General features: G+C 34.7%; 1 long non-coding RNA gene across 1 annotated transcript in view; it reads right to left on the reverse strand.

Moving 5' to 3' along the window:
* Nucleotides 1–7,474: 7,474 nt before the first annotated feature.
* The window catches only part of LOC108584440, a 40,029-nt gene continuing 20,781 nt past the window's right edge, over nt 7,475–26,722 (reverse strand). Inside the window, exon 2 of the long non-coding RNA XR_002515354.2 lies at nt 7,475–10,926. This is a non-coding gene — a long non-coding RNA (uncharacterized LOC108584440). The remainder of the gene's footprint in view (nt 10,927–26,722) is intronic.

Genomic DNA, 26,722 nt, shown 5'->3' on the forward strand with positions numbered 1-26,722 from the left:
TCTTTCTTTTAAACTTTTCTTTGATTTTTGGTTATATTTTTCTAACGCTTCACATATATCAGAATTTTTTTTTTTTTAATTACATGACCAGACAAAGAACTATAGAGACTGCAAATGTTATCCTCTGCCAAAGAGACTTCTCCTTTAACTTGTTTGGCAAATAGGCTAAGGATCTGCTTCTTTCAAGTTGATCAGAGTAAGATTTAGTTCACCTTGCTCCTCAGAGTGGCTCTCCTGAAATTTTCAGCTGAGGCCCCGGTAGGTGTCTTATACTTCTGATCTGAGAAAGAGCAAGTGTTTAAGTTCTGCACGTAGAGATTGCATGTTTAACTTTTTACTTTCCTTCTCCATACAGATTCAAAATGTGATAGAAATTATTAAGGAGAAATTTACTTTTATGACAAACCCCATGCTTCTTTTATTTTTTATTGTGGTAAGAACACAATATGAGATTTACGCTCATGACACATTTTTATGTGCACAGTACAGTACTGCTAACTATAGGAACAATGTTATGCAGAAGATCTCTGGAACGTATTCATCTTTCATGCTGAAACTTTACACATTGAATAATTCCCCATTTTCCCCCTCCTCCAGCCCCTGACAGCCACCATTTTACTCTTTGCTTCTGTCAGTTTGATTTATTTAGATTATACTTATCAGTGAGATCATACATTGTTGGTCTTTCTGTGACTGGTTTATTTCCCTTAGAATAACATTTTCCAGGTTCACCCATGTTGTGGAATCTGCCTGGATTTTCTTTTTCTTTTTAAGACTGAGTCATCCATGGTCATTTAGGTTGTTCGCATACATTGGCAATTGTAAACAATACTGTAAGTTAACATGGGAGTGTAAATATCTCTTCAAGATCCTGATTTCAGTTATTTTAGACAAATATCCAGAAGTAAAATTGCTAGTTCATATAGTAATTCTATTTTTAATTTTTCAATAAACCTCCATACTGTTTTTCATAGCAGCGTCACCATTTTACCTTCCCAGAAACAGTGTACCAGGGTTCTAATTTCTTCACATCTTGCCTAACACTAGTTATCTGTTTTTTATTGTTTTGTTTGTTTGTTTGTTTTTTGTTTTTTTAACATACAGCCATACTAACATATGTATGATAGTTATAAATGTGGTCTTGATTTGTATTTCCCTGGTAATTAGTGATATTGAATGTAATTTTTAAAATTTTTTGGCCATTTGCTTTTCTTTCTTAAAGACATAGCTATTTTTAGATATGGGTCCCTTTTAAAATTTAGTTATTTGGTTTTTTATTGCTGTTGGGTTGTATGAGATTTTTTTATATGTTTTATATATTAATCGTTTATAAGATATATGGTTTTCAAATATGTTCTCTCATTCAATAGGCAGCCTTTTGTTTATTGTTTCCTTTGCTGTGCAGAGGCTTTACAGTTTGATGTAGTTCCGTAAGTTCCGCTGCCCATTTTTGCTTTTGTTGCCTGTGCTCTTGGTGTCATAACCATGAAATTACTGCCAACATTAATGTAAAACATTTTCCTATGTTTTCTTCAATAAATTTTACAGTTTTGGGTGTTATATTTAATGTTTTAAACCATTTTGAGTTTTGTGTGTGTGTGTGTGTGTGTATGGAATAAGGATCAAATTTCTGTGTGTGAATGTGTGTGTGTGTGTGTGTGTGTGTGTATGTGTCTGAGAGATAGCCAGTTTTCCCAACATCATTTGTTGGAAAAAAAAAAACAAAAAAAACTATCGTTTACCAATTGTGTATTCCTAGCACACCTATTAAATGTTGGTTTACTACATTTATATATGGTTTTATCTCAGGGTTCTCTAATGTTTTCCATTGGTCTATAGGTTTGCCTCTATGCCAGTACCAAACGGTTTTAATTAATGTGATTTTGTAATACATTTTGAAATCAGGAAATGTGATGCCTCCAGGTTTGTTCTTCTTACTCTTTTTTTTTTTTTTTTTTTTTTTTTTTTGGTCTATTTGGGACTTTTTTGCAGTTTTGTATAAATCGTGGTGTGTCAAGACGAGCGGCAGACAAAACTCCTCAGACACGAAGTTAAAGAAGGAAGGGGTTTATTCAGCTAGGGGCATTGGCAAGACTCCTGTCTCAAGAGATGAGCTTCCTGAGTAAGCAATTTCTGTCCCTTTTAAGGGCTCACAACTCTAAGGGGGTGCATGTGAGAGGGTCGTGATTGATTGAGCAAGCAGGGGGTACATGACTGGGGGATGCATGCACCCATGCACCCTTCTAAGATCAGAACAAAACAAGATAGGGATTTTCACAGTACATTTCTATACAATGTCTGTAATCTGTAGATAACATAACCGATTAGGTCAGGGGTCGATCTTTAACTACCAGGCCCAGGGTGTGGTGCTGGGCTGTCTGCATGTGGATTTCATTTCTGCCTTTTAGTTTTACTTCTTCTTTCTTTGGAGACAGAAATTGGGCATAAGAATGATATGGGGGGTGGTCTCCTCCCTTAATGGTATTTTTATTTTCAAATTCTGTAAAAACTGTATTTGGGACTTTGATAAAAATTGCATTGAATCTTTAGATAATTTTTGATAGTATGATGATATATGATACTATTTAGTCTTCCAATCCATGAATACTGGATGCAGGATGCCTTTCCATTTATTTGTGGCTTCTTTAATTTCTTTCAACAATGTGCTTCAAATTTCAGTGTATGTCTTCCACCTACTTGGTTAAGTTTGTTGCTAAATATTCCATTTCTTCTAGTGGAATGGAAGGCTATTTTTGATACTACTGTAAATACAGTTTTTTCAATTTCCCTCTTGGATAGTTTGTTTTTAATGTGTAGAAATGATTTAAATTTTTGATTTTATATCTTGCAAATTTGCAAATTTATTTATTAGTTCTTAGAGGTTTTTTTTAATTGGGTGCTTAGTTTTCTACATATAATATTATGGAATCTACAAACATGTCATTTAACTTCTACTTTTCTGATTTAGATTCTATTTATTTATTTATTTATTTTTAATTGCTTTGCCTAGGGCTTGTATTATGCTACATAGAAGTTAGAGTGGACATTCTTGCCTGTTCCTGACCTTAGGGGAAGCTTTCAGTTTTTTACTGTTAGGTATGACATTAGCTTTAGACTTTTCATATACGGCTGTTATTATGTGGAAGTAATTTCCTTCTATTGTTAGTGTTTTTTGTCTGTTTGTTTGTTTATTTATTTTTTTTTTCCATAGGTTTTTGGGGAACAGGTGGAGTTTGTTTACATGAATAATCTCTTTAGTAGCGATATGTGAGATTTTGGTGCACCCATCCCTGAGCAGTATACACTGTACCCAATTCATAGTTTTTTTAATCCCTCATCCACCTCCCACCCTGTCCCCCAAGTCCTCAAAGTCCATCGTATCATTCTTATGCTTTTGCATCCTCATAGCTTACCTCTCAGTTACGAGTGAGAATATACAATGTTTGGTTTTCCATTCCTGAATTACTTCACTTAGAATAATGGTCTCCAATTCCATCTAGGTTGCTGATATGCCATTATTCCATTCCTTTTTGTGGCTGAAGAGTAGTTCATGGTGGGTGTGTGTATGTGTGTTTGTGTGTGTGTGTGTATATACACACATACATGTATACATGTGAATCCATATATATGTGTATACATATATTCACAATATAAATATATAGTGATATATACATATATGCACACACACTATATATACACACACTATAAAAATATATATAGTGATATATATACACATCACAATTTATCATTGATTGATGGACATTTGAGTTGGTTACACATTTTTGCAATTGGTTATGGTGCTGCTATAAACATGCATGTGCAAGTATCTTTTTTGTATAATGACTTCTTTTCCTCTGGGTAGATACCCAGTAGTGGAATTGTTGGATCAAAAGGTAGTTCTGCTTTCAGTTCTTAGTTCTTTAAGGAATATACACACTGTTTTCCACAGTTGTTGTACTAATTTACATTTCCACCAGCGCTGTCACAGTTCTCTCTTTTCACTGCATCCCTGCCAACATCTATTTTTTAAAATTATGGCCATTCTTGCAGGAGTAAGTTGACATCACATTGTGGTTTTGATTTTCTAATGATTGGTGATGCTGAGCATTTTGATATGTTTCATAGCAATTTATATATCTTATTTTGAAAATTGTTCATGTCCTTAGTCCATTTTTTGATGAGATTGTTTGGGCTTTTCTTGCTAATTTCTTTGAGTTCCTTGTAGATTCTAGATATTAGTCCTTTGTCAGATGTATAGATTGTGAAGATTTTCTACAACACTGTGTGTTGTCTGTTTACTCTGCTGATTGTTTCTTTTGCTATGCAGAAACGTTTTAGTTTAATTAAGTCCCACCTATTTATCATTGTTTTGCTGCATTTATTTTGGGGTTCTTGGTCATGAAGTCTGCATCTGAGCTAATGGCAGAAGGATTTTCCCAGAAAATCTTCTAGAATTTGTATGATTTCAGGTCTTAGATTTAAGTCCTTGAGCCATCTGAGACTGAATTTTGTATAAGGTGAGAGAATTTGTAGGGTTTCAGGTCTTATATTTAAGTCCTTGAGCCATCTGGGGCTGAATTTTGTATAAGGTGAGAGATGAGGATCCACTTTTATTCTTTTACATGTGGCTTGCCAATTATCCCAGCACCATGTGTTGAATAGGATGTCCTTTCCCCACTTAATGTTTTTGCTTGTTTTGTTGAGGATCAGTTGGCTGTATTTGGTTTTATTTCTGGGTTTTCTATTTTGTTCCATTGGTTTATGTGCCTGTTTTTTTTACCAGTACCATGCTGTTTTGGTGACTATGGCCTTATAGTACAGTTTGAAGTCAGGTAATGTGCTGCGTCCAGATTTGTTCTTTTTGCTTGGCTTTGCTTTGGCTATGCGGGCTCTTTTTTGGTTGCATATAAATTTTCAGATTGTCATTTCTAATTCTATGAAGAATGATGGTGGTATTTTGATGAGAATTGCATTGAATTTATAGATTGCTTCTGGCAGTATGATCATTTTCACAATACTGATTCTACCCATCAATGAGCATAGGATGTATTTCTATTTGTTTGTGTTGTCTGTGATTTCTTTCAGCAGTGTTTTGTAGTTTTCCTTCTAAAGGTCTTTCAACTTCTTGGTTAGGTATATTTCTAATATTTTTTTTTGGCCACTATTATTAAAATGTTTGAGTTCTTGATTTGATTATCAGCTTGGTCACTGTTGGTGTATAGCAGAGCTACTGATTTGTGTGCATTAATTTTTTAATCTGAAACTTTGCTGAATCCATTTATTAGTTCTAGGAGCTTTTTGGAGGAGTATTTAGTGTTTTCTAGGTATAAGATCATATCAACATGTCAAGTGACATTTTGAATTCCTCTTTACTAACTTAGATGCCCTGTGTTTCTTTCTCTTGTCTGCTTATTCTGGCTAGGACTTCCAGTATTGTGTTGAATAGAAGTGGTAAGAGTGAGAATCCTTGTCTTGTTCCAAATCTCAGAGGGAATGCTTTCAACTTTTCTCCATTCAGTAGTATGTTGGCTGTGGGTTTGTCATAAATGTCTTTTATTATGCAATGTCCCTTCTATGCTGATTTTGCGGAGGGTTTTAATCATAAAGGATTCTGGATTTTGTCAAGTGTTTTTCTGCATCTATTGAGATGATATGTTATTTTTGCTTTTAATTATGTTTGTGGGGTGTATCACGTTTATTAACTTGTGGATGTTAAACTGTCCCTGCATCCATGGTATGAAACCCACTTGATCATGGTGGATTATCTTTTTTGATATGCTGTTGAATTCGGTTAGCTAGTGTTTTTTTGAGTATTTTTGCATATACTTTCATCAGGGATATTGGTCTGTAGTTTTCTTTTTTTGTTATGTCCTTCTCTGGTTTTGATATTAGGGTGATGCCAACCTCATAGAATAATTTAGGTAGGATTCTCTCTTTCTCTGTCTTGTGGAATAGTGTGATCAGGATTTGTACCAATTCTTTTTTGAATGTCTGATATAATTCAGTTGTGAACCTTTCTGGTCCTGAACTGTTTTATGGTGGCAATTTTATTACCATTTAAATCTTGTCGCTTTTATTGGTCTGTTCAGGATTTCTAATTCTTCCTGATTTAAGCTAGGAGGGTTGTATATTTCCAGGAACTTATAAATCTCCCTGAAGTTTGCTAGTTTATGTGTGTAAAGGTGTTCATAGTAGCCTTGAATGATCATTTGTATTTCTGTGGTGTCAGTTAAAATATCTCCCATTTAATTTCTAATCACGTTTATTTGGATCTTCTCTCTTTTCTTGGTTAATCTCGCCAACGATCTGTCAATTTTATTTATCTTTTCAAAGAACCAGCTTTTTGTTTCATTTATCTTTTGTAACTTTTGTTTGTTTTATTTAGTTTCATTTAGTTCTGATTTAATCTTGTTATTTCTTTTCTGCTGGTTTTGGGTTTGGTTTGTCCTTGTTTTTCTAGGTTCCTTGAGGTGTGACCTTAGATTGCCTATTTGTGCTCTTTCAAACATTTGATGTATGCATTTAAGGCTTTGAACTTTCCCCTTAGCACTGCTTTTGCTGTGTCCCAGAGGTTTTGATGGATTGTGTCACTACTACCATTCAATTCAATTATTTTTTAAATTTCCACCTTGATTTTAGTATTAACCTAATGATCATTAGGAGCAGGTTATTTAATTTCCATGTATTTGCATAGTTTTGAAGGTTCCTTTTGGAGTTGATATCCAATTTTATTCCACTGTGGTCAGCAAGAGTACTTGATATAATTTCAATTTTCTTAAATTTATTGAGACTTGTTTTGTAGCCTATCATATGGTCTGTGTTGTAGGATGTTCCATGCTCTGCTGAACAGAATGTATATTCTATGGTTATTGGATAGTATGTTCTGTAAATATCTGTTACGTTCATTTGTTCTAGGGTATAGTTTAAATCCATTGTTTCTTTGTTGACTTTCTGACTTGATGATCTGCCTAGTGCTGTCAGTGGAGCATTAAAGTCCCCCACTATTACTGTGTTGCTATCTCATTTCTTAGGTCTAGTAGTAATTGGTTTATAAGTTTGGAAGCTCCAGTATTAGTGCATATATATTTAGGATTGTGATACTTTCCTGTTGGACAGGATCCTGATATCATTATATAATATCCCTCTTTGTCTTTTTTAACCACTATTGTTTTAAAGTTTGTTTTGTATGACATAAGAATAGCTACTCCTGCTCACTTTTGGTGTCCATCTGAATGGAATGTCTTTTTCCACCCCTTTACCTTAAATTTATGTGAGTCCTTGTTTGTTAGGTGAGTCTCTTGAAGGCAGCAGATACTTGGTTGTTGAATTACTATTCATTCTGCCATTCTGTTCTTTTAAGTGGAGCATTTAGGCTATTTACATTCAATGTTAGTATTGAGATGTGTGGTACTATTCAATTAAACATGCTCTTTGTTGCCTGAATACCATATTTTTTCTTTCTTTTTTTATTGTGTTGTTATGTAGGTTCGGTGAGATTTATGCTTTAAGGAGGTTTTGTTTTGATATATTTTGAGAATTTGTTTAAATATTTAGAGCTTCTTTTAGTAGTTCTGGTAGTGCTGGCTTGCTAGTGGCAAATTCATTATTTACTTTTCTGAAAAACACTGTATCATTTCTTCATTTATGAGGCCTAGTTTCACTGTATACAAACTTCTTGGCTGATAATTGTTTTGTTTAGGAGGCTGCAGATAAGGCTCCAATTCCTTCTAGCTTGTAGGGCTTCTGCTGAGAAATCTGCTGTTAATCTAATAGGTTTTCCTTAATAGGTTACCTTCTGCTTTTTCCTCACAACTCTTAATGTTCTTTTTTTAGATAACTTGATGACTATGTGCTTAGGGAATGATCTGTTTGCAATGAATTTCCCAGGTGTTCTTTGAGCTTCTTGCATTTGAATGTCTATGTCTTCTTGTATTTGAAGTTTTTTGCAAGGTTGCAAAACTTTTCCTTGATTATCTCCCCCAAATATATTTTCCAAGCTTTTAGGTTTCTCTTCTTCCTCAGGTACATCAATTATTGCCAGGTTTGGTCATTTAGCATAATCCCAAACTTCTTGGAGGCTCCTTTAATTTTTTAAAATTCTTTGTCTTTGCTGTATTGGGTTATTACAAAAAGCTTGTCTTTGTGCTCTGAAGTTCTTTCTTCTGCTTGTTTGATTCTATTGCTGAGACTTTTCAGTGCACTTTGCATTTCTCTAAGTGAGTCTTTGATTTCCAGAAGTTGTGATTGTTTTTTTTCATTTTTGCTACCTATTTCACTGAAGATGTCTCCCCTCATAACTTGTACCATTTTTTGGATTTATTTCAATCAGACTTCACCTTTCTCTGGTGCCTCCTTCATTAGCTTAATCATTGACTTTCTGAATTATTTTTCTAGCAAATCAGGAATTTCTTCTTGGTTTGGATCCATTGCTCGTAAATTAGTAAGATTTTTTGAGAGTGATAAAGAAGGTTGTTTTGTCATATTACTAGAATTTTCTGGTTCTTCCTTTGGGTAGGCTGTGTCAGAGGGAAGACCTTGGGCTCGAGGAATGATGTTCAGATCCTTTTTTCCTATTGGGTGTTTCCTTGATGCAGTACTCTCCCCCTTTTACTAGGAACATGGCTTCCTGAGAGCCAAACTGTAGTGATCACTATTTCTCTTCTGGATCTAGCCACCCAGTGGGGCTACCAGGTTCCAAGCTGGTACTGGTGTGTGTCTGCACAGAGTCCTGTAACGTAAACCATCTTCTGGTCTCTCAGTCATGGATCGCAGCACCTGCTCCAGTAGAGGTGGCAGGGGAGTAAAATGGACTCTGTGGGTGTAATTAGTTGTATTATTGTTGTTTATTGCACTAGTTTTATGCTTATTGGCCTCCTACCAGGAGGCGATACTTTCAAGTTAGTATCAGCTGTGGTAGTACAGAGAGGATCAGGCAGTGGGCAAGACCCTAGAACTCCTAAGAGAATAGAATATGACCTTTGTCTTCAGCTACCAGGTTAGGTAGAGAAATACTACCAGGGTGAGTAGAGAAAAACCATCAGGTGGGAAAAATGTTAAGTGTGTCTGGGCTCAGATTCTCCTTGGGAGGGCCTTACTGTGTCTGCTGTGGAGGATGGGGTTTGTGGTCTCAGGTCAATGAAGTTATGTTCCCAAGAGGATTATGGCTGCCTCTGCTGTGTCAAGCAGGTCACCAAAAAAGTGGGGTAAAGCCAGCAGTTGCAAGCCTCACCCAGCTCCCATGCAATCCAAAAGGCTGTTCTCACTCCCACCGTACCCCACCCCTAACTGTACTGCGTTTGTTTCCAGTCAGTGGTCAAGCACAGCTGTGAGCCTCTGTGTCTCCCCGCCTGCCCATATCTGCACACCAGATTCGCTCCCTCCCCAGAGTTCTGTCCAAGAAACTTCATGTTCAGTTGGAATTGTTACCAAGTTCAGCTGGAGCATTCCTTCTCCCTGTGGCCTTTTCCCAGTTCCTCTAGCACCTCTGCCTAAGGACCCCTGTGAAACAACATCAGAAATGCCTTTGTTGAGCACCAGCAGAGCCCATAGGGCTCTTCCTGCTGCTGTCTCTAATCCTGTATTTTGTTTTCCTCTCTAAATTGTCTCAGCTCTAGGTAAGGTCAAATTTTTCTCCTATGATCTGGACCTTCAGTTTCCCCAGTGAGGATGTGTATTTGGGGGTGGAAGATCCCCTTTTCCCACTTTCACACTTTGAGCACTCACAGTGTTTGGGCTGTCTCCCAGGCCCTGCAGGAGCAATCTGCTTCCTTCAAAGGGCCTGTGGATTCTCTTGTCTTTCCTGGCATGTTCCTGCAGTAGTTCTTGGAGCAAAAGTTCACAATGTGAATCTCCACAAGCTACTCTCTGTCTAAATGGGAGTTGCAATTTAGCACTGCCTCCTATCCACCATTTTCCTATTACTAGTTTGTTGAGAGCCATCTTCTTCTTTTTAATGGAACTTTGTTTTCCAAGTAATATGAGACTGTGGGAGACTTCCCTTCACTTTGCCAGCTCTGCCTATTAGCATTCTCATCTGTCCTCAGAAATCGGCAAATGTTTAGTGGTGAGAACCAATTACGAATTTGGGGTTCTGAATAGTTCCAATTTTTCATACCAGCCCTCCCCACCTATCAGATTATTACTGTTTTGTTGTATTTTTCTGACCATAAAGGCTCTATGCCTAGGCAAAACCTGGCTTCTGCCAATACTAAAAAAGGGCAAATGCTGCAAGATTTTAAGTTTATCTTTTCCTGATTTATCTAATAGTTCTTCAAAGTTTTTAAAATATATAGTTATACAGTTTATTTATTTGTCTTTTGTAGCAGTTACATTAAGAGTGCTGGCTTGCCATGAACTTCTACATCTTACATCATAATATGAATACTTTTCATGTAAAGTTTAGTACTGTAGTAGATCATCTCCTTTTAGTTTTGATTTCTCCCACTTAAGCCCTGATCTGATCAGAGCAGTACTTAAGAAATATAAATTTTTAAAGATTACAAATGTGGTGAGCTTTAAATGAACATGTATTTGTGTGTATGTGTGTGTGCTGTGTATGTGTAGATGTTTGGAAAATAAAGATTCAACAACTTACTGTACATCACCATCTGAAGATTTTCAACAAGCATGTCAAATTCAATGTATCAAAGCAAAAATCTTTTCTATCCCCGCCATCCACCCACGTAACTGTTGCCTCTGTTCCTACTGTAATAAATGGTGCTCCTTATGGCTGCTAAAGCAGAAATGAAATTTATAGAACAATTCTGATATTATATTTGGTAAACTCATCTCTCCTTTCCTTCATTATGATTTACTTCAAGGTCATTTTTCGTCTTGCCTTCATTACAACAAACTTCCAATGGATTATACTATTCCAGTATGATTCTCTTCCTATCATTCTTCTTCATTGTTGCCAGAAATATATTTCTAAAACAAGAAAACAGTATTTCAATTTTTGACTTAAATCTTTTAAAAATAAATTTTACCTTAGTAAGTACAAATACACTGGCTTTGTACATAAGGCATTTAATCATCTCAATCCTGCCTACCTCTCTAGTGTATCTTTCACTCTTGCTTTATATACCCTTCACCGGAGCACATAATAGCCCTTGACTTTTTCTAAATGCATAATAATACTACCACCTCTACATTATTTTCTTCAACATTTATCTTAAGTTCTGGGGCACATGCGCAGGATGTACTTTTTTTTCTCATAGAAAAGCATGTGTTATGGTGGCTTGCTGCACAGATCAACCCATCACCTAGGTATTAAGCCCAGCGTCCATTAGCTATTCTTCCTGATGTTCTCCCTACTCCCACCACCCAGCAGGCCCCAGTGTGCTGTTCCCCACCTTGTGTCCATGTATTCTCATTGTTCAGCTCTTACTTATAAGTGAGAATGTGCTATGTTTGGTTTTCTGTTCCTGTGTTAGTTTGCTGAGCATAATGGCTTCCAGCTCCATCTATGTCCCTGGAAAGGACATGATCTCATTACTTTTTATGGCTGCATTGTTTTATGGTGCACTTCTCACTACCTGGACTCATTTGTTCTTTTCTCATTAGACATCTACTGTTCATTGGAATCACCTCCACATGCATGTCTTGATTGCTCTTTTATTATAGCAAAAGTAGAGTTTCCTCTGCTAAATGTCGAAAATATCCTCATGCATGCCTCTACCAGGGCTTTTTTTAGTCTTCTTTAATATGCGTATTGTATTGCTCACCCCAACTAGAAGGTAAATTCCTTGAGAGCATTTATTGGACTCCTTTTTTCCCAAAGCCAATCCCAGAATCTGTTACAGAGCAGGTGTTTAAATGTGTATTGAAAAGAGTGAGATTATGTTGATTAATAATCTGTAAATTAGTTTCTTGTGCCTTCATATATTCTCTATATTCTTCTTCTACAACAGTTTATGAACATTCCTCTATAAAACAACACATGGAAAAATATATTTTTTATTTTTGAATTTTTCATTTTGCTTATGTTCACTCTCTTTTTTCAATACAATTTTAGAATGCTTTTGGTGTGCTATGCTTGTTCTTGTCAAAAACTTTAAAAAATCAATATTTATTTAGTTAAACAATTATTAAATACAATTTTTGCTTAAGTATCAAATTGTTTTCCTGACTTCTGTTTATATCTGTGCTATTTATTTTTAAATAATGTTCATTTTTAGCATAGAATCAGAACAAGAGTATCTTATTTCCGCAACAGTTTCTTGCAGATCAGCACATACTTTCCAAGTTGTAATCTGACTCTGGAATTGGACAAACAGATTTTGATTTTAGCCACAGAAAGATATGACAACAGTGTAAAATCTTCACAATTTAATTAATTTGTTAGATTTTCTTATAATTATACTTTTCATATTTTATTAAAGTAAATTAAGCTTATACTTTTAAGCAAAGTCAAAGTTATCTTCTTGCATCCTTATTCCTTGAATATTCACTGAATTAAATATTAGAAGCAGGTGACACTAAACTGATTCCATCTGCTGTGATGCCAGAATTTTAACACTGTGACAACAATGTCATATCAAAATACAAAGACTGATAGGTTTGGGGAAAATGAAGTATGTGAAAATAAATGTTTAAACAATTAGTAAATGTGTTAATGTGCATTTATTTAAAATGTGAAAGGTAAAGAGATCTTGGCTGTATGATACAGATTTCATTTCTTGAAAATCTCTTCAATGGAAACATTTAAAAATGTTTTTATCACCTCCCTTTTATTTGCAGTAGTATTTTAATCAACATAAAATCTTTCCAATATGGTAATCTATTATTCCTGTGTACCTGCTCTGCAACATGATATATTTTCAGTGCCTAAATATTGATGATGTCAATTAATCCACACATGGGAACAGACCTGGGCTATAGAAGAAAAATTATTTAGTATAAGCTCAGTGGAACTTTGGGAGAAAATTAGTTTTACTAGTTATTACTGCTAAATATTTTCATGTTGCACAAATCAAGGACTGTAGTATCAAGAGATAGTTGGCAAGTATGGTCACTCATGGATTTCTGGGTGTTAATTTCAGAGTTATACTAATATCCAAGCTTAACATGAACAAAAGATTGATTGCATTTAATGTCAAAGCACATCTAAATTTCCACAGTGAAAAATTAACTTCGAAACTAGAAAATGATTATACCACAAACAAAACTCACGGAGTAAAATTTTAGGTGGATTACCTGTTAACTCTAAATGATATAGTATACCTGATAATATTTGGAAAAAAAATTCAAAAGAAACTTATGAAGGTGTAAGTTTTAAAATTTATGTAGATCACTTTAAAAAAACTTAATTTTATTAATCACTTAATATTTTAATAAATCTTATAAATTAAAATGACACAAATTTAAATGTAGCTCTTAATGTAATGCTATACAAAATGTGAAGTATTATATTCTCCCAAAAGTTATGCTGATAACATAAAAATAAATAAAATATTGTGTTAAAATGTATGGCATAGATAGGGGTTTATAGAAGGGAAAGAGACGAGTGCAGGTCAAATATTTGGAGAATATTTTGAGGAACAACTGGATTTTGAGCTGGACCTAAAATAATGCTTAGTTTTTGTGAAGTTGGCCATGACTTTGATAAAAATATACTATAATATGCAATACATATAAAATAACATTAATAGATGTGCAATAAATAGCATATATTTATTTTACAATAAAATGCATATACCTTGAATGTTTATATCAATGTTTTGACAGTCACATATACCTGCAGGACAGGTCCCTAGATTACCTTAGCTGACCCAGTTCTCCCTCGTCTTTCTTGCTTGTAGTTCTCAGAATAATTTTGTAGCATGTGCTATGAATGAAGCATCCTGAGACAAATAGGAACTGTCCAGAGCAGGCTGGCTGGACTCTGTTCTTCTTCTGGAACAGGATGTCCTGCCAAACTTTAGCCCAACAATGCCAATTATCCCCAGGGTATATAACCCAGAAGGGAGTGCTTTCTGGGATCCTTCAGCAGCAGTGCAATGAGGAACATGCACAGGTGAGATTCTATTTTCTTTAGATGGCTTTCCTGAGCCTTGGAAAACTGGCTCACCCGGAATTCTAGGCTTCTCTTGTCCCTTGCTTCCTATCTGTGAGTAAGAAATTTGCTTCACTTAATTTGTCATGTGATGTTTTGTTTCCTATAAATGGATTGATACTTAGTGCATGGTGAACTTGCTTCAAAATACCTGTATTATCAAGCATCGAAACAAGATATATTACATTTCTATCACCCTAAAACGCTCCTGTGTCCCGTTTTCCATTTCTTCTTTCTTAGCTACACACCTTCCTCCAATTTCTGGCAGACAAATTCTGCTGTATGTTGCAGTACATTAATTTATTTTATTCATATTTTTAATTGACACATAACATCATATATAGTTATGGGGTAGAGTGTAATATGTGGATGCGTGCATACATTGTGCAAGGTTAAAATCAGTATAATTATATCTTTCACCTCAAATATTTATCATTTCTTTGTGGTGGGAACATTCAAAATTCTCACACATATGTACATAGTGAGGTGGTATCTCACTGTGATTTTGATTTTCATTTCCCTGATAATTATTAAAGAACATTTTTTCATATAAGTATTGGAAATTTTTATGTCTTCTTTTCATAAATATCTGTTAAGGACTTTTGCCCATTTTTAAAATAATTACGTGCTTTTGCTATTGAGATGTTTGGGTTTCTTATTTATTCTGGATATTTACCCCTTCTCAGATGTATAGTTTGCAAATATTGTCCCATTCTGCAGGTTGCTTCATTTTGGTAATCGTTTCCATTGCTGTACAGAAGCTTTATAGTTAGTTAAAGTCATTCTTGTCTACTTTTGCTTTTGTTGCTTATACTTTTGAGATCTTATACCAAAAATTCTCAAAGACATGAAATATTTCCCCTACATTTTTCTTTTAGTAGTTTCATATTTGCAAGTCTTATATTTAAGTTCATAATTCACTTTGAGCTGATTTTTGTATGTGGTGAAAGATAGGGGTCCAACTTTATTTTTCTACATGTGCATATCCAATTTTTTAGGTACCAGTTATTGAGGAAGCTGTTTTTTCCACAATACGGCACGTTTTTGAAAAGGCACCTTTGCAAATAATCAGTAGACTGTAGATGTGTAGATTTATTTTTGAATTCTCTATTCTTTTTCAGAGATCATTGTCTCTAGTTTCATGCCAATTTCATGTTGATTTGGTTACTATAATGTGTCCAGAATTTATTCTTTCTGGTGGGTTCTTGGTCTCGCTGACTTCTAGAATGAATCCGTGGACATTTGCGGTGAGTGATACAGCTCTTAAAGATGGTGCGTCCGGAGTTTGCTCCTTCGGGAGTTTCCTCCTTCCAGTGGGTTCGTGGTCTCGCTGACCTCAGGAGTGAAGCTGCAGATTGCAGTGAATGTTACAGCTCTTAAAGGAGGCGTGTCCGGAGTTGTTTGTTCCTCCTGGTGGATTCATGGTTTCCCTAACTTTGGAATGAAGCCGCAGACCCTCGCGGTGAGTGTTACAGCTTATAAAGGTAGTGCGGACCCAAAGAGTGAGCAGCAGCAAATTTATTGTGAAGAGTGAAAGAACAAAGCTTCCACAGGTGGAAGGGGACCTAAGGGGGTTGCTGCTGCTGGTGTGGGTGGCCAGCTTTTATTCCCTTATCTGACCCCACCCATGTCCTGCTGATTGGTCCATTTTACAGAGCGCTGATTGGTGCATTTACAATGCTTTAGCTAGACACAGAGTGCTGATTGGTGCATTTACAATCCTCTAACAAGAGGGAAAAGTTCTCCAAGTCCCCACTCAACCCAGGAAGTCCAGCTGACTTCACCTCTCAATAGCATTACAGGATATTTTAATATCAGGTAGTGTGATTCCTCCAGGTTTGGTCTTTTTGCTTTGGCTGTTTATAGACTTTTGTAGTCCCATAAACATTTTATTTATTTTTTGTTTGTTTGGTTTTTTGAGACAGAGTCTTACTCTGTTGCCCAGGCTGGAGTGCAGTGACCTGATCTCAGCTCACTGCAACCTGTGCCTGTCAGGATCAAGCAATTCTCCTGCTGTCTCAACCCCCTGAAGTAGCTGGGAATACAGGCACACACCACCTTGCCCAACTAATTTTTATATTTTTAGTAGAGACATGGTTTCTCCATGTTGGCCAGGCTCCTCTCGAACTCCTGACCTCAGGTAATGCACCTGTGTTGGCCTCCCAAAGGGTTGGAATTACAGTCATGAGCCACTGTACCTGGCCTTAATTTTTTATTTCTGTGTAGAATGTCATTGGTATTGTGATAGAGATTATATTGAATCCGTAGATAGCTTTGTGGGTGCATGGCCATTTTAACAATATTAATTTTTCCAGTTCATAAATATGGGATATCTTTTCGTTTATTTTTATCCTCTTCAATCTCTTTCATCAGTATTTTATAGATTTCAGAGCAGAGATCTTTCATCTCCTTGGTTAATTTTTTTCCTTTTTTTGTATTTACTTAAAACTGATTTTTTTGCGACTTCTATTTTCAGATAGTTTACTACCTGTATATATAAAAGATACCAATTTTTGAATGTTAATTTTGTATCCTGCAAAATTACTGATTGTGTTTATGAGTTACAAGAGGTATTTGACATCATTTTTGGAATTTGCTATATATAAGCTCATGTCATCTGCAAACAGGGACGATTTGACTTCCTCTTTTCCAATCTGGATGTTTTTCATTTCTTTCTCTTGCTGAATTGCTCTGGAAAGGTTTTCCAGTACTATGTTGAATATCAGTAGTGAAAGTGGGCATTTTTATCTTGCTCTAGATCTTAGAGGGAAAGCTTTCAACTTTTTCCTTTTCCTATGTCAGCTGTGTGTTTTTTTATGTGACCTTTATTGTGTTGAGTTACATACCTATTAAGTCTAATTTATTGCAGTTTTTAACATGAAGTGAGGTTAAATTTTGTCAAATGTTTCTTCTGCATTTTTTGAAATAATCAGATTGTATTATTCTTCTTTCTGTCAATGCCCTGCATTATGTTTATTGATTTGTGTATACTGAACCATCCTTACATTCCTGCGATAAATTCCACTTGATCCTAATGAATGACTTTTACAGTGGATTGTTAAACTTGGTTTGCTGGTATTTTGTTAAAGATTTTTGCATCTATGTTCATCAGTCATATTGACCTGTAGTTTTCCTTTTTATTGTTTCCTTGTGTGTTTTTAGTATTAGAATCATACTGACCCCATAAAATGAGTCTGGAAGTATCCCCTCTTCTTCAATTTTCTGAAATAGTTTCAGAAGAATTCAATTTGGTTCTTAAGTGTTTGGCTGTTAAGCCATCAGATTTTTCTTTCATGGGAGACTTTTTGTCACTGATTACATATTTTCACTCATTATTGGTTTCTTCAGATTTTTCATTTCTCTACAGTTCACTTTTGGTAGGTTATATATGTCCAGAATTTTATCACTTTTTTTCTAAGTTATCCAATTTGTGTTCATGGCGTTGTCCATAAGAGTTCAGTGATGATCCTTTGTATTTTTGTAGAATTAATGGTAATAACTCCTTTTTTATCTCTGATTTCACTTCTTTAATCCTTTTTTCTTACTTTTGCTAGTGGTTTGCCAACTTTGTCTATTTTTAAGAAAAAAGCTATGATTTTTTTGTGTTATTTTTAGTCTCTATTTTAATTATTTTTGCTCTGTTCATTATTATTTTCTTTCTTCCACTAATTCAGGGTTTTGTTTGTTCTCCTTTTCCTAGTTCCTTGAGATGCAGTGTTATGTTGTTTTTTAAAAATTGCTTTTCTTTTTTGACGGAGGCATTTATTGCTATAAACTTTCCTATTACAACTACCTTTGCCATACCCAATAGGTTTTAGTATGTTTTGCTTATTATTTTTATTTGTTTCCATTTTTTAACTTTCCTTTTAACTTTGTATTGACCTACTTGTTATTCAGGAGCATGTTTTTTAATATCCATGTGTGTGTGTGTATTTTCTGTAGTTTCTCTTGTTATTGATTTCTGAACACTGTGACCAGAAAAGATACTTGATATGGTCTCTATTTTCTTAAATTTGTTAATATTTGTTTGTGTCATAACATATGATCTATTCTGGAGAATGTTCCATGTGTAGTTAAGAAGACTGTGTATTCTCGAGCTATTGGATAAATACTTCTATTAACGCTTGTTAAATTTTTTTGGTCTAGAGTATAGTTTAAATCCAATTTTTCTGGTTGATTTTCTGTCTGGATGATCTGTTAATTGCTAAAAGTGGAATGATAAAATTCCCAACTATTATTGTACTGCAGTCTATTTCTTTATATCTAATAACATTTTCTTTATATATATATAAGTCCTTCAGAGTAGAGTACATGTATATTTACAATTGTTATATCATCTTGCTGAATAGATCCCTTCTTATCTTTTCGTATAGGTTGTTAGTTAATGTCCATTTTATTTTACATAAGTATAGCTAATTCTGTTCAGGCTGAAACTGAAGGACAGAAAAAATATAATAATTAAACATGAATCTTAAGACAGCTTATATAAACTTTTTATATCAGATCAAAATTTTAGGCAGTAAAACAAAAATAAGGGAAAAGCTATATATATATATATATATATTCAGCCAGGTAAAATTTTATTCCACAGGAAATATTTGGTAACATTTTGAGACATCTTTGATCATCACAGTGGGGAGCAGAGTCATGTTTCTGACCTCTGGTAGATTGAGGAAAAGAATTCTGTTAAATCTCCTACAATGCTCAGAATAGCTTGCAAAGCAAAGACTTATTTCAATCAAAATGTCAATTGTGCTGAGGTTTAGACACCATATTAGAGTACTGTATGTCACATTGTGTTCTCCAAAATTATTTGTTGAAATCCTCATTCCCAGTATCTCATAATGTAACCTTATTTGGAAATAGGGTCTTTGATGATGAAATCCAGTTAATATGAGGTTAGTAGGACATACCCTAATCCAATATGACAGATGTTTTTATAAGAAGGTGATGTAAAGACAAAGACACACAGGGAGAATACCACGGGAAAACAGAAACAAAGATTTGTGTGATACAACTTTAAGTCAAAGAATACCAAGGTTTGATGAGACACCACCAGGAACCAGAAATAAAGAAAGGGGGAATTTTACTTAGACTCTTAGAGGAAGCGTTGTCCTGCCAGCACTATGATTTCAGGCATCTAGTATCTAGAAGGGGGAAACAATACATTTCTGTTGTTTTAAGTCACCTAATTTATGATACTTTGTTGTAGTCCCAGTAAGCTAATATATAAGGCTAATGGAGAAGCAGATAAAGAAGATATAATGTTTATGATCATGTATTAACATAATATGTAAAGTGATAATTGACAAGACTGTGATATCAAATATGTATATATCTATATCTTCCCTACTCTGCATCTTTTCTTCTTGCCCTATCGATTTTCTCAAAAGAAAAAGCGTTTCCAAATATTTATTTTGAAGTTTTGATAAATTATTTATGGAAACTGTTGGAATAAACAAAAAAACACATAGTAATATTAACAGATAATAGTATAATATATTGTGCATAAAAAGTTTTGTTATTCTTTGCTTCCTCCACTAGTTCTCATAACTTCTTACACACTGTAATGGTTAATATTAAGAGTCAACTTGATTGGATTGCAGGATGCAAAGTGTTGTTCCTGGGTATGTCTGTGAGTGTGTTGCTAAAGGAAATTAACATTCGAATCAGTGGACTGGGAGAGGCAAACTCACCCTCAATCAGGATGGGTGCCGTCTAATTAGCTGCCAGCACAGTTACAAAAAGCAGGTGGAAGAAGGTGGAAAGAGCCGACTTGCTGAGTCTCCTGGCCTTCATCTTTCTCCCATGTTCTCCCATGTTCGATGCTTCTGACCCTTGAACATCAGAATCCAGGTTCTTTGGTTTTTGGTTTCTTGGACTTACACCAGTGGTTTGCCAAACTCTCTTGGGCCTTCTGCCACAGACTGAAGCCTGTGCTGTTGGCTTTCCTACTTTTGAGGTTTTGAGACTCAGACTGAGCCACTTCTGGCTTCCTTGCTCCTCAGCTCACAGACGGCCTATCGTGGGACTTCACCTTGTGATCGTGTGAGTCAATTATCCTTAATAAACTCCCTTTCGAATATACATATATCTTACTAGTTTTGTCCCTCTAGTGATCCCTGACTAATACACAAACCTAATATAAAACTATGTGGCATATAACATATATATTTCATACATACACAACATTTGATGTATAATACTGTGTTACAGATATCAACACAAATAGTATATGAAATATATGTTGTTATAAGTTCTAATACATAGAGTGATATATAAATATTTACCATATATCTATATATCTATTGTATATTTATATGTATTCTATCTCTCTCTCACATACATAATAGGTATATTACATATAAATAATATATAAATAGTATTGCAGATGGCCTATTGTGAGATATATATATACACACACACACACACACACACACACACAGAGAAAGAGTGTTTTACAATTGACCATAATTCTGACCAAGAAGAAAAACTAAATTTCAACAGCATTAACATTACATTAGTTTACTTAGCAATACTGTAATATTTTTCCTAGGATTTTAAGAGCTATTGGTTATTTATTAATGAAAATACTAAAAATATATAAAACTATTCACTCCTAATAAAAAAATGAAAATTTGATAGATAATATTGAAAATGCCTACAGTAATGCCTTCCCTCTATTGACCTTCTTGATTAGTGCCCTTCCTCACTGATTCTGGTGTTGACAAGACTTGCTTTGGCCAATCAGGTGATAGCAAACATAGCACAAATATAAACTTTAAAACTGCTTGCACATTGGTTGCATAACAAAGTGAATATACTTAATGCCACTGAACATTACACTTAAGATGGGTAATATAGTAAGTTTTATGTTACATGTATTTTAACACATTTAAAAGTAATAATACACACACACAAAAAGCCCTTGTACGTTATAATACGCCTCTTTTCTGCTCTTTGAATAAGCTAGTGGAGAATCAGGGGCTATGTGGAGGCCAACCAAGTTACTTAGATGACAGCCACTAAACTCCAAATATATGAATGAGATTATTTCAGATTATCCTGGGGGTGACCTGCCCCTCCAAACCTGTGGGCATTTCTCGTTAGGTGGAATGAGAGACTTGAGAAAAGAAATGAGACACAGAGACAAAGTATAGAGAAAGAAAAAGTGGGCCCAAGGGACCGGCGCTCAGCATACAGAGGACCCACACCAGCACCGGTCTCTGAGTTCCCTCAGTATTTATTGATCATTATCTTTACCATCTTAGAAAAAGGGAAGTGGCAGGATAATAGGATCATCGTAGGGAGAAGGTCAGCAGTAAGACATATGAATAAAGATCTCTGTGACATGAATAAGTTTAAGGAAAAGTGCTGTGCCTTGATATGCATATGTAAACATCTCCATAAACCTTTTTAGTGCATAAAGAGCAGCATTGCGCTAGCAAGTCCCACCTTTCGCCCTAAGGCGGATTTCTCCCATCTTAGTAAGTAGAACATACAATCGGGTTTTACACCGAGATGTTCCATTGCCCAGGGATGTGCAGGAGACAGATGCTTTTCTCTATCTCAACTGCCAAGAGGCCTTCTTTCCTCTTATATTAATCCTCCTCAGCACAGACCCTTCACGGGTGTCAGGTTGGGGGACGATTAGGTCTTTCCCTTCCCACGAGGCCATATTTCAGACTATCACATGGGGAGACACCTTGGACAATACCTAGCTTTCCTAGGCAGAGGTCCCTGCGACCTTTGGCAGTGTACGTGTCCCTGGGTACTTGAGATTAAGAGAATGGTGATGACTTTTCACAAGCATACTGCCTTCAGGCACTTGTTTAACAAAGCACACCCTGCACAGCCCAAAATCCGCTAAACCTTGAGTCACCACAGCACATGTCTCTTGCAAGGACAAGGTTGGGGGTAGGGTCACAGATTAACAGCATCTAAATATCGAACAAAATGGAATCTCTTATGTCTACTTCTTTCTACATAGACACAGTAACAGTCTGATCTCTCTTTCTTTTCCCCACATTATCCAACCTCAGTTAACCTACCAATTGATAAGTGATGTGTGAACTATCAAAAGACACATCTCTCTAGCTAACAGATACATTAGAACTGATAGCTGACCAATTAAATTGTGAAAAAATAAACGATGCTTGTTTTAAGTCACCAAATTTTGGGAGAGTGTTATATACAGTAAAAGTTAATTTAGGTAACTCAGATTGAAAACAAGGAAATTCCAAGAATTATGCAAAAGGAAAATCAAATAATTATAAAATACTTTTACAACACTTATGTTTCAATACTTTTGAAGGCACAGATATAAGGGAAATATTCCTGAAAAATATAAACTGCCAAAATAACATAAAAGGAAAGAGAAAACTTTAAAATGCCTAAAAAGAGTAAATATCTACAATCAACCTAGTCTAAGATGATTGTAAAGGTGAGCTATATCAAATGTTAGAGTAAATTTGTCCCAATAAAATTTAAAAAAATCAGTCAAGTCAACTATTCATTGTATGTCATAATTATATAGCCTTGACACTACAACCAGGCAAAGACAGTACGAGGATGAAAAGTAAAAATCTTATTTTATTTATCAGTATAAATTTTAAAATATTTATGTATACGTTTTAAATTTTTGTATTGTGATCAGGCAAGATTTGTCCTAGATATTGCAAAATGGTTATGTAAATGAGGCATGTTGTTGCCGCTGTTGTGTGTGTAACATTAACATGATCATATCAAAGGACTAAAGAAGGAAGAAAAAAATATAAATTTCAATATTTATAGCAAAACTTTGAACATTTTCAAAATTTAATTCAGATTAAATTTTCTTAAAAGAGGATGATAGATCCTTACATTATAACAAAATTCAATTAATGGAAGTAAAACAGGCACATCCAATTTCATTTAAGATCAGAAATAAAACAGGATTTCTGCTATTATTTTTGCTCTTTACAATAATGTGCATCTTGTTTAACAATTTAAAGAGACATATAAATGATTGTATTAGTTTGCTTGGGATGCCCTTACAAGGTGCCACAAACTGGATGGCTTAAACAACAGAAATGCATGGCCTCACAGTTCTAGAAGCCAGATGTCTGAGATTCATGTCTGCTGGGTTGACTCCTTTTGAGAGCTGTAATGGAGAATCTGTTCCATGCCTCTGGCGTAGCTTGTGATGGTTTGCATCTCTGGGAAAACAGTTAATTTTATATAATAATAATATGCAAAATCCCTTCTTTAAGCTATCAGATTATAATTAGATTCATGTATTGACATGAGTGAATAATCTAGTAGTAAGGTTTATCATATTCACTGTATAAACGTTATTTAAATTTATGACTATTCTCTTCATGTATGCTATTTCACATAGGAATATTCTAAGATAGTTATAATATTATTCAATCTTAATAAAGATTTTTTTTTGAAACTTACATTTGTGAAAACCATACTGAGTATTTTTTAATCATGAAAAAATTAGTGTATAAATTCCATTAAACAATAATATTGTGATTTGGTACAGAGTGAAAACATTTTTGTTTTTTTTTGTTCTATATTTCACTGACAAAACCCAAAAAGAAAAAAAAAAAACTAAAAATAATTATTTTTAAAAGATTAAGCTTTAAATTAATTACTTTTACCAAGAAATAGACTTAGATATATAATTTAATTAAAACAAAAACAATTGAGTCTTTCTGTATATCCCATAGCCAGCTGCAATTATAAAGACACACACACACTCTGCTCATCATCCCTAGTCATCAGAGAAATGCAAATCAAAACCACAATGAGATACCATCTCACATCAGTTAGAATGGTGATCATTAAAAAGTCAGGAAACAACAGGTGCTGGAGAGGATATGGAGAAATAGAAACACTTTTACACTGTTGGTGGGACTGTAAACTACTTCAACCATTGTGGAAGACAGTGTGGCGATTCCTCAAGGATCTAGAACTAGAAATACCATTTGACCCAGCCATCCTTTTACTGGGTATACACCCAAAGGATTATAAATCATGCTGCTATAAAGACATATGCACATGTATGTTTATTGTGGCACTATTCACAATGGCAAAGACTTGGAACCAACCCAAATGTCCACCAATGACAGATTAGATTAAGAAATTGTGGCACATATACACCATGGAATACTATACAGCCATAGAAACATATGAGTTCACGTCCTTTGTAGAGATGTGGATGTAGCTGGAAACCATCATTCTCAGCAAACTATCGCAAAAACAGAAAACCAAACACCACATGTTCTCACTCATAGGTAGGAATTGAACAATGAGAACACTTGGGCACAGGAAGGGGGATATCACACACCGGGGCCTGTCGTGGGGTGGGGGGAGGGGGAAGGGATAGCATTAGGAGATATATCTAATGTAAATAACAAGTTAATGGGTGCAGCACACCAACATGGCACATGTATACATATGTAACAAACCTGCACATTGTGCACACATACCCTAGAACATAAAGTCTAATAATAATTTAAAAAGGCACACACACACTCCCAAAAGAGAAAGAGGAGCAGAAAGACTGAAGAAAACATATCAATTTATCAGAAAATAAATATACAAGTACAATAGAAGAAAAAGGGGTAGAAAACCTTTTGAAGATTTAGAAAGGTAAGTTCATTATCACATAAAATGTCTTTCTAAAGCTCTGTTCTTCCAACTGATTTTTTCTTAAAATTTCCCTTTGTGTTCTGAATTTGCCTTTAAACCATTGCTGAAACTGTCTCAGACACTATATTTTTAATTATTTAATTCTTAGAGAATCTCCTCTGGGTGAATGCCAGGGGCAGGTATTGTTCTATAGATCGCAACAGTAATAGGCAAAGAAGTAATAATTTGAGTGTTAGATAAAAATCCAGGCCAAAGCTGTTTTACTACTCTATTTCAAATCATTTTTAAAGCCATCATTAGATATTGTCTTTACCTATTAATATTAAAAGACTACTAGCAGTATTAAATTATGTAACAATTAGTACTTTCTGTAAACAATATTACCAATATGAACAGGGAAAACTAGTATTTAGTTTACATAGAGAGTTTGGAGTATATCACTATGTTTCTCAGAAAACATCCTATTGTTTTGTGTATGTTCTGTATAATTCTTTTGTTTTTTTAAAAAAAGCATATCAAGAGAGAAATTTTTAATGTCTACCAGTGTGCAGCATTTACTTTTCTAAAAACTAAAAATTATATGTGTTTATAGTATGAAGCATATTTTGACATATGTATACATTGCAGAATGGCTAAATCAAGCTAATTACCTTTCCATTACCTCACAGACTGTTTTTGTGTGTGTGTGTGTGGTAAGAACTCTTAAAATCTATTTTCTTAGCAACTTTTAAATATACAATACATTGTTCTTAACTATAGTCACCTTGTTGGGTCTCTTGAATTTATTCCTTCTGTCAAACTGAAATTTTGTATCCACTGACCAACAGAGAAATAGAAATATCAAAAGGATGAGTTTATGTATCACATATCATTCATCAGGTATTTTTAGAAATGGTATTATTTGAAAAATGTCTAACCATTGCCGTTAACCTGGAATCTGCTGCAATCCTAATATCACATATTTCGTCATCTTTCAATAATTGCCTAATAATCACTAAAAGGAACTGGTGTGCATGCTTTGAGTCTAATCTGTCTATTGCCAAAAGCAGTGGCCCAAAGGGATCAGTTTCTTTAGTTCTTTGTTTGCCAGAAAACACAAAGATACAAGATAAAGCTGTGTTTAAATTAAATATCAAAGAAAATCAAAGTCACTAGATTAGCAGAGACCACACAGAGTTCTTAGGGAGAAACTTTTGAAGACGGTGTCATGATAAATCCACTAAAATATATTGACTTTGCCAGCCTTAGTCCACATGGAAGATCTTCCATTCTGCAACCAGGCCGTTTCATGTAGAGATTAACCCAGTGATCCTGCACTTGAAAGAGAATGCTGTAGGACCTAATTTATATTCAAGCCTCACTGTTCTTTGGGGAAAGGCAGGGTAATCCATACAAATTGCCAAGTGATGAAACCACAAGCAGACATGGAAATGACAAAAACTGCCCTTGATACAACTACTTTTGGAAATAAAACCAAATGGAAATTGGTTAAAGTAAATATGCTGCTATGAACTCATTAATAATTTTTACTGAAAAGAATGTAACATTTTCATGATAATATGAAAAGCTTTGGCTGTTAAATTAATATATTTTGGCCATAGCCTCTAACTATAAGGTTGCCCAATATTTGGTGTTTGTAATTATGTTTATAGATTTACAAAAAAAATTATACATAGCAATATTTTTAAAATATTGTAATGAAGAAAAATTTCCCTTAATTAAAGTATACAATACCAATACATACTGTATCAATGTAATGTTATCGGGATTATATAATGATACTCTTCTTCTAACAGGTATGTAATGTAAGTATGCAGTATATGTTTAAAGTGTACAATATGTGTTTATGAAGTGGAATTCTGGTTGGCTGAGCAGTTAAAATAATTAATTGAAGCTATGGTCTTTCTTGGAAGCCAGTTTCTGTAAAAGGATGCAAAGTTGCCATCCTCACTATATATGTTTATTTATTTAGTCTTAGAGATTTTTTAGAGATAAACAATGGAGGAATTTTTTTTTCTTATGGAAGTT

The sequence above is a fragment of the Papio anubis genome, chromosome 1 (assembly GCF_008728515.1).
Source record: "Papio anubis isolate 15944 chromosome 1, Panubis1.0, whole genome shotgun sequence".
Taxonomy (NCBI): domain Eukaryota; kingdom Metazoa; phylum Chordata; class Mammalia; order Primates; family Cercopithecidae; genus Papio; species Papio anubis.